Genomic DNA, 10210 nt, shown 5'->3' on the forward strand with positions numbered 1-10210 from the left:
CACACACTCATACACAAAAAATACGAAGTAAAATAGAGGTTCAAAACCTAGTCCAATAGCTCGCTGAAAGCAGCAAGAAATGGTGGTAAAATGCAAAATAAATTAAAATAAATAGTACATTTAAAGTTTATTATCAATTTGGAATAAAAATGTGAAACCGCTCCCCCAAATAAAAAAAGAAGAACATTGGCGAGTTTTATCAGACCAACCCTTACAGACTGAAGAAATTACAAAACATATAAATAAATTTCCCCCTCCAGCGGCCGAGCGGTAAAGTCGTTGAACACTGGTAATTTGACCTGGGATCGAATCCAGACGAACAGGCCGACTGCATGGTTGTTTTGGTGGTTTTCCTCATAGTAACGTGGATACGAGCCAGATTCTCTTAAAAAGTCCTCCACGAAGGCATCACCCCCCCATAGGCAGATAGTCCTCGAGTTGCTTTGCCGTTATCAGTGAGCCGAAAATAAACCAATTTAAAGTAAAGATATTATTTTGAGCAGACTACGTCCAAATAACAAAACAAAACATGCAAATATAAGAAGTCCAAAACATGAAAAAGTAAAAAATTATCTAATTATTATATCATATAGGTTGTATTAAGAGCTTTTAAAAATTTAATAGCATCAAAATCATAAACAAGCAAAAAATCTTAAAAGCTTAAATAATGGTAATTTCTATTTAAGTGGGCCGAATTCAAAGGAGTATATTAAAAAGAAGCAATCCAACATATGAAAATTTGAACTAAAGTTATAGAAAAGAGGACCTACTTCTTAAAATACGTAATAAAAATTTGCAACCAAATAAATTTTGAAGAAAAATGTATTCAATAAAAGCAAAAAAAATTTTGAAAAAAATACATATTCGTTCTGTTTGGTAGCAAAATACCATTACTAAACCTATAATGTACTTAGATAAATTACAAATTTTAAATTGATTTAATAATAAAAATAATTAGAAAACCCTCCTCTACAATATTAAATATGGCGTACAATAATGATGTAATAAAAATGAATTATTTTGTAAAAGTCATTTAAGTTAAAGTGAAGAAACAATTCGCTTCAGTTCAACAAAGCTGTAGTGCAATGTAAATGCAGCTGAAATTATGATAGTATTTTAAATTAAGCAAAAGATTAATGCTTTTCAGGAAACTTAAATCAATAAATTTTTAGTTTTATTGTGAATTAATCTCAAAAGGAAATATTTAAAAGTAATGTAATTGAAAAGTCAATTCTTGGGCTGAATTTCCAAAAATTTAATGGTAAGCTAATACCTAAAAGTAAAAACAAAAAAACTGAAAATATTTATATATACGGTATTGTAGAAGCTTTTTAAACAACAACAAAAAAAATCTTAAAATTAATTTCTACACAAAATGCAACTGAAAAATTAATTAATTATAGACTAAAAAAGTAAGTAATTCTGAACTAACCTTTTGAAAACTTGAAAGAAATTAAATTTAAAATTATTTCTGATCTACCTCCTCTTGACAACGTTGAATCATATTTTAGTTGTATTTCTTTTCCGTTTTTTATGTATTTCTATTATAGTGTTGCGAGGCCCCAACTTGTCAGCAACAGTGGTAGTGACTGCTATGAACTGTAAATTACACAAACTCGTAAGAAGGGTTTAAATCCCTTTTTATTCCACTTTAGAAATAACAGCTGTGTTCACTTGACGCTCACAAACTACGCCGACCCGGCGGTTTAACAAAACAGAAATGTGAAACTAAAAATAAATGACAGGATGAATAAATAACGAGATCACTACCTACGAGGCTCTAAAATCGTAACTAACTTAACCGCGTTCTAAGATACAGCTGAGATTCAGCAAGCTTACGGATTAAGCAGTTGAAGATTCAAGGAACTGCCGAAATAGGCACACAGGCCGAAACGCGCGGTTCTTAAAATTGTAAGCCTATCAGAGGATTGCCAATGGGCTTACATTCCAGCACCTCGATCTGTAATATCTTTTTATTTGTCAAAGAATTTAACTTCCAAAAAAATCTACAACCACAAGAGTTAAATTACTACAAACACACCTACAGATTTATTGATGACCTTATTACAATTAATAATTTTGGTAAAATTGAAAACTCCGACATTTATCCGAATTGTCTTAAACTTAATAAAACTAATAATTCACAAAACAGCATAGACTTTCTAGATCTTCAAATCATTAACTACAAAAAAATTTTACTTTTTGACAAAACAAGAAACTTCAATTTCAATACTAACAAATTAATAAATTGGAACTCCAACATATCCAAAAAAGTAATTAACAATACTATAATTAATCAAATACAACGAATTAAAACTATATGCACAGATACAATAGATTTACAACGCGAAATTTTGATCCTTATCAAAATTCTCAAAAATAATCTAATTCCCTTTCAATTTATCAACCATTGCCTTAAAAGAGCAGGCGTTAAATACTCACTCTAAATCATTTAACTGATAGGGATATGATAATTTATTCCTAAACCTGAGAAGGCGGTATAAGTTGGATGACTGTCAGTTGAAAGATTTGTATATAGTGTAATTACTCAATTGTATATATTGTAAAAAGCTAATTGTCTTCAGACATATACTGTTACTATACTGTTACTAAAAAAATGGGCCTATTTCCTGCCTTTAGACTGTCTACTAGCTCTTGGATAGCGAAAATGCCTTTTTCCTTTCTTAAATTCTTAATCATTGCGACACGACAATTAGCCAGAAATTAATTAATTTCCATTCACTAGTATTTTTAAAAAAATCTTAACAGACGGTCTCTCTCAGATAAGAACTCCACAAAATACATCCCTCAAGAATTCCAAGTCCCACCCACTACCATAAATTTCTTCACCCAAGTCTTGCCGACTGATATAATTCAAAGCCCCTACTGCCGCTAAGAATTTTCGGACACCCTACACTTCTGAGTCAGACACGAAGAGAACACACTGCCAACTCCCCCACTAGAAAGAATGTAAGTTACTTAATACCTTTCTGGCCTTTATATCTTCATGTACATTCACTGATATTATTTATATTATTTTCTATTTTATTTTTATATTATTTTTATATTATTTTTATGTTCTCTTTGATTTGTTTTTGCAAAGTTTGCATTATTTATCTTTTTTATAATCTTCTATGTTTATTTCAACTTTACTTTGATTTCGATTTCATAATGACAATTTCCAATGTTTAATTTCTACAAATAATATAGTACTCAAATACATAAAGATGATAGTGTCGGGGACGATTACTCGAGTTTTACAAGATTTCTCTACAGTAATTGATTTTTACTCCAAATTGAATTGACTAAAATGCTTCATGAGAATCAGTTCTTTGAGTAACAACTATTCGCGGAAATATTTGGCCTGACTAGAATTGCCGGTTTGGCTTTAATTTATAACTCGAGTAAAGACGAAACACTTTCATATTTACGTATTTCTATCAATTATTGATCATTGAACGGGAGTTGGTTTGTTCCCCTTGAAAAGTCAACTAATTTCCGATCAATGACAATAATTACATGTTTTAATTTTTACTTTTGCAATTGTAATATTATTCTTCGTGATGATTTAACTCCAGTCCCCGTTAAAACATTATTAACATTTTGCTTTCAAATTACTTCAAAACATCTTTCAAAATATAACTTACCAGTATGGATGCACACTTTTAAAATAATTCTACTTTAATTAAACTTAGGAGATAATATAATCAATTAATCAATACGGTTTAGGAAATAAATTATTATTAACTAACTTTGCAGCAATTGCGCAAGTAATAATAACTTGTATTCGCACTAAATGGATTTAAGTTCATACAGCATTATATATATATATATATATATATATATATATACATGATTGAAAAATTATTCAGTTCACCAACAGATTTTCCTCGGGGGATATTGCTCGGGTTTTTCATCTTGTTAAATCCATGATCCTTCTACAAACATTTCGGCTTTCTTGGCGTAGAACGGTCATGCAGGGGAATTCCAGGATAATTTTCAGGTAGCAGAAAAACAATTTCAGTCGCTGTGGTGCTGTCTGAAGTTTCATGAGCATTACAAATATCTGATAAATTAGTTTTTGCAAGAAGGTGTGGCTTAAGAATCGGAGTATTTAAAAACTGAAAAAGAGCATTTTTTATCACATCAAGCTGTAATTAGAGAAATCAAAGGCACCACAAAACTTCGCGTTGTCTTTCGACGTATCACCAAATGCTGAAAGCAAACTGTCATTGAATGATTGTTTAGAATAAGGTAGTTCTTTCCATTTGAAACCTATTTCACTCCTTTTAAAATGATGTAAATATGAACTTGCGGCTTTCGGAAAATTTAGTTGCGGCTCTCAAAATTTTCTAAAATCCAAGGCGCGGCTCTTCGTGAGGCTCTTTCTATATGTCATATGATAAAATATATAAGTTCTTTCATTTAAAAAAGGGGGAGGAAGAAAATGTATTTTTCTGTAACCGATTAAACGACCTGTTATCAAGAACGTAACATTATGAAAATTGAAAACAATAACAGTTCAGAGAAATTTTCTTTCAACGTTTGGTTTAGAAAAAATATCGCATTCATAAAATCAGCGAAATTTTTTAACCTATAAGTTTTCTTGAATCCTGTATGTTTCGTGGTCTTTCATGTTACCAGATGTTGTACGTGTATACTGGATAATTTGACTTTGACTATAATCTGTACATATTAACCGAGGATAACAGAGCTTTTACTGTGATTAGATATAAATTGTTCATTAATATTTTCACAGCACATTGAAAAATAACCTGCAGTAAAGTGCAGAGTGTCCTCTTTACTTCAATGAGGTTGGACTTCATCTGGGATCTTCAAGTTCCGCCGCCTTTGGCAGTCACAAACACAATTTGGGGATGCAGAAAAAGCCATGAATCAAAGGACTGGAATCTGCTTGTGGTTTTTGAAAAGAATTCTGCTTGAAGCTGTATGACCTATAATGTTATTCATAACACGCAGATTTCTAAATACTTACTTCATTTCCGGAAGACGGGTGTACTTTTTTTTTTTCTTTTTCTACTAGTATTAAACGGAGAAGAAAGTAAAAAACGGAGATTTCACATACCGTGTTTACTCGCCTAACAGTAGCCCTCGCGTAGCAGTCTCACTCTGGCTTTGAAGCAGAAATATGGTCATAAGTGTACAATGCAGTATTGTGTAGTACTAGAATTTTCAGAAAGTTTAAAAGAGGTAGCGTAAAAATGACGTATATATAAGAATAATTGCATTCAATTCGTTTGAATTTCTCTTTGACAGTTTTGAAGCAAAATTCATCACGATTAGAACGGTTTAGGGACACTAGCGCACGAGAAACATCCATTGATGCATGGTACTTTCTATAGTTTAATCGCGGATCCGTACAAAACCGCGTCTTCATGATTCTGTAAATAACTTGGAACAGTGATTTGGGTTATTAATTTGTTTTATAAAATTTTAAGCTATTGTATTACACAAACATGGATTTTAACAAAAGTTTTATGTTATGTACTGGTTAACGTGAAAGAATGCTAATGTAAAGAAGTCAGGTATCTTTAAACTATCAAAAATTCAAATTAAAGCACATTTTAAAGCTCAGTGTCTTTATAATTGGTTTATGAGCGTGAAAGTTTGAGTACTTATTTCGATATCTTTAATTGCTCTATTAATTCCAAATTATTAAAATATTTTAAATAAAATATTTTTGTCATCCATATAATAATGTCTTGTATTGACCGTAGCATAATATAAACAGATCAGTATTTTTAGCTAATACACAAGGAAGGGAATTATATTTTTGAGAGATCTTGACTTAGAGATATCATCATCTTTAAATCCTGTAAATACACAATATTTTCTTAGTAAAGAAATATAAAAGTGGGCTTATAAATTAAAGTTTGCAAGTAGGCATAATTTTATATACATGAAGAAACATAACTAGAGGCTAAAAATTAAAAGCAAATTTTTATACCCGTCCTGCGATGTAGCTGCAGGATTGAAGTAAAATAGACTTAAAGCATCTAAAGTTAAAAGCAAATTGGAGTCAAAGCAAGGCAATTTGTACTATCTTTCTATTATTTTGTAAATTTAATAACTGGCAAATATTCTAGCTGTTACTAAAAAAATGGGGCTTCTAGTTTCAAGATGTATTGTATCCCGATTACTTCAAGACTTTTAATAACATACATTTTTCCTTTTCTTAACATACATTCCTAACATACATTTTCCCAGTACTGCTTTCGCGTTTTTACTGCGTTCGCTAAAAGATTTTACTAAAGACAGCATCTGTAAGTAATAATTCGCAAGTAATAACGTAAGTAATAATTTTTACCTTCTGGTAAGTAATAATTTTTACACACTTCACACTTTTGCAGTTGGAGATGAAGACTCTATATTTAAGCCTCCGAAACTAGCCCTGCAAATTTATGAATATTACGCTTATTCTTGTTGCTTTAACTCCTCCAATAGTTGTTATTCGACTTATTATTTTAAGTAAGAAAATTCATGTCAATAAATCACAAGGCTGATTGATTTTTTTGACAGGCTGGGCGGAAGTGTCATTGGTTGTCCATAACTGGTCTTACCTATTAGAAAATTTCATGTTCCCGCAGGGATGACGTGCACAAATGCCACTTGTGCGGAACTTCCATGTATGCAAGTGTGACATCATCGTTAGGGGCCACATGATTCTATTTTTAATTATCTATAATTATTTACTGAATTTAAGCTCTGGGTATACGGTATAATGTATTATTTCAAGCGATGATAGAAACAAAAACCATTTTTTTCCAGGATGCTAATGAAAAAAGGTAAAACAATTAAAGCATCACTAATCTAGAGAGAATGCTAAGAACAGTATGAGAATATGGAAGAAAATTTTAACGGAGAAGTTTAGCTTCGCAAACATCCTGACCGCGATGCCCTGACAATGTAATTCTAGCTGTCAAAGAGAATGCGCCAAGAGAAAAAATTTCCCCCGGAATAGATAATAACGTAAAAACAAGCATAAGGCTATGAACAAATGACAATTTTCTTTGCATGTATTTGGTTACATCCTTCAGAAGTCTGCAGGAAGTCAACAATGGGAAGTCACTGGATTTGCACGACCAAGATGATCACTTTTAGTACTTTCAGGATAAAAATTTGCCTGCTTTCATCAATTGATTTCACTTCATACGGAATAAATCTCTCGCAATGTGAGAGGGGTTTTCTGTTTCTCCAAAATGTTTGTTCTCCAGGGATAGACATTTAGAAGTTAGAATGAATTGTTAAGGCTTATTGCGTATTAAAATAAAATTTCTCAGTTGAAATTGTGGTGTGTTGAAAGAAGTGCCGGAACTATTTTATTTAGTGCTCCAGTGCGCTTCGGCTAGAATTACGATTTATCTCGTAAAATGAGAAGTACCAGAGCCAAGCTCCGTTGTGCTCCGACGCAATTTAAACTCTGATAGCAGTAAATAAATATTTGACGTACTGTAAAAAGACAATCCAGTTATTCAGTTTCTGAATGCTGTGATGGACTCTAGTGATAAATTAGCCCAGATGTGTAACGATCATTTATAGATACGGGGAGCAAAGTGAGAAACTTTCCCAGGGACAAACTTTTTCTGGGACTCGAAGCAGCAGCTCCCGCTAGCGGTTAATTTGTCTGAACGTCAAACGCATGCACTCAAAGAAACTGGGGGAGGGAATTCTCAAAACTAATGTGGACAACATGCAATCAGTGAAGTGATAATCAACGAAAACACTGCATTTTCGGACGCGGCGTCCTGTTTCCATAGCAGCCTGGTCAGGGCGTGGTGACCATCAGATCAGTATCAATAAATCAATAAGGAAGCGGACCTGCGATGCATGACAATATAGAAAAGGGGTGGAGCTGATATCCAGATGACGTGACGTCAAATACGGAGAACACATACAAATCAGCGGTCCTAAAAGAGCTTCGCTTCCGTTCAGGCAGCGGGAAATGGTAAAGTTCCAAGGGTGGGGGGTCGACCATTTCTATCGATGGAAGCAGTCGAGGGCAGTCGAGTTATCCAGACGGAAACCGGGGAATTACACCATGCGTGATTAGGTTAAGTCTCTACCGTTGCGTTTTTATTGCCTACCTACGCCGCGATTCTCAGAAATTCCTATCGACTTAAACCTGGACACGTTACTAGAAGGAGTCAATCAACAATTTGCCGCTGATTCATATAACACACCCACCAAACACTCTCATCATTATTTTAATTGAAATAATTAGTGGAGCACTAATTGCAGCACTAAAATATTGAAGATTCTCAAAATTATAGCACAAATTGCAGCACTAAAATATTGAAGATTCTCAAAATTATTTTTAATTATCGATTTGAGTTCGATTATTGACTATATTACAGTGATTCTTAAAATTTTCAGCCCGTGTCACAGTACATACATTACATTTTTCATTTGGAGCAGACTATTTTATATTTCTTTTTACACTCATGTCCATAAATTAAGGATAATGCAAAATCAGGCAAACGAAGAGTTAGAAGCAAAACAAATTTGACTTATTTGTAAAGCTTATTTATTAAACAAAAGGTAAAGAGCAAAAAAAGATGCTATATATTTGATATTATTAAAAAATTAGCGATTTTTTCTCCCTGGAGCAAATTATAAAAAAAAAAAAAAAAAAAAAAAAACCTATTTACAAAAAACCAATATTACATGGTTGGTATGATTGTTAATACATTGTATGTCTTCCAGACGATGCAATACAGTCCGTACAACGCCTAGACATGCTGAGTATCAAATTAGCGATCTGATCTTGGGGAATATTACACCACTCAAAAAGCAATGCTCTCCGAAGTTCCGGTAGACATGTAGGAGGAGGTTGACGGGCTGCAACTCGTCGGCCGAGCATGTGCCACACGTGCTCTACTGGATTCAAGTCCGGTGAGAATGCTGGCCAGTCCATACGGGTGATATCCTCCGATTGAAGGCATTCGCTTACGATGTTTGCGCGGTGAGAACGGTCGTTGTCATCCATAAACACAAATTGTGCGCCCATGGCGCCCCGAAACAAACGTACATGTTGTTCCAGAATGACGTCCCGATAGATTTGGCTTTTCATGGTTCCAATTTGAACATGCAGGTCAGTTCTGGAACCCAGAATAATTCCACCCCAAACGATCACTCCTGCACCACCGTAACGGTGTCATTCAATGATGTTTTCTTGGTGGTAACGGGTACCTGGAGCTCTCCATATGAAAGTCCGGCGAGAATCAGACTACAAGCTAAACCTGGACTCGTCGGAAAACATCACACAAGCCCACTGTTGCGGTGTCCACAATGCATGCTCTCTACTCCAGGCTAACCCCAGGCGACAGTGAGTGGCAGTAAGTGGAACGCATCTGACAGGTCTACGAGCATATAGACCAATCTGCCCTAAGTGTCTGTACACGGTCTGCCTTGAAATTGTCGTACCATTGGCTGAAGAGAGCTGATGAGACAGGTCTGAGGCTGTGCTCCGCGTGTTTCTTTTGGCAGTAACTGCCAAATGCCGGTACTCATTCGGCGTTGTAACTCTGGGGCGACCTGTGCTGTAACGTCTACTCACATTACCATCATCTTGAAATCGTTGCCAAAGCCTGGAGATGACACTCTGGGCAATTCCAAGTTCGTCTGATACTTCCAGTTGGGTACGCCCACATTCCAGACGGCCGATAATTCTACCACGTAAAAAATCGCCCAAATGCGTCCTTTGTGTCATAATTATTCAGTTATTGCACTGAAATGCTTATAAAGCGCCTGTGAACAATTTTACTTCTTTGCCTGTAATCCTTATATATCATTCTTCTACACTCTGGTCACTGTGACGTACCATCGGTGTCATCTGGTTACTTCTGGAAATTTGCATATGATTTATGAAGATGTGTGAAGTTATTTTACAGGTGATATATTTATTTTAGAGTTCGAATTCCGCGTGACTCCGAATTATCCTTAATTTATGGACATGAGTGTATTTCTGAATTGTAATAAAAATATTTATTATTTTTCTAATGAAATAATATTTCGCAATATGTTCTTTTTGAATAAAGCCTTTCTAGCTGTCCTCACTCATCTAGCAGTTACATGACAGAGAATTTACAAGATTTTTAATTGCTTCGGGACATAAAGATATTTCAAAACATTAGCTAGAAGGGAGCGAAGGGAGTGGTCCGCCCTGAGCGGCACAAGTTTGGTGGCGCAT

The sequence above is a fragment of the Stegodyphus dumicola genome, chromosome 4, assembly GCF_044657685.1.
Source record: "Stegodyphus dumicola isolate Sdum_Otavi_A_Nest chromosome 4, ASM4465768v1".
NCBI classification, from domain to species: Eukaryota; Metazoa; Arthropoda; class Arachnida; order Araneae; family Eresidae; genus Stegodyphus; species Stegodyphus dumicola.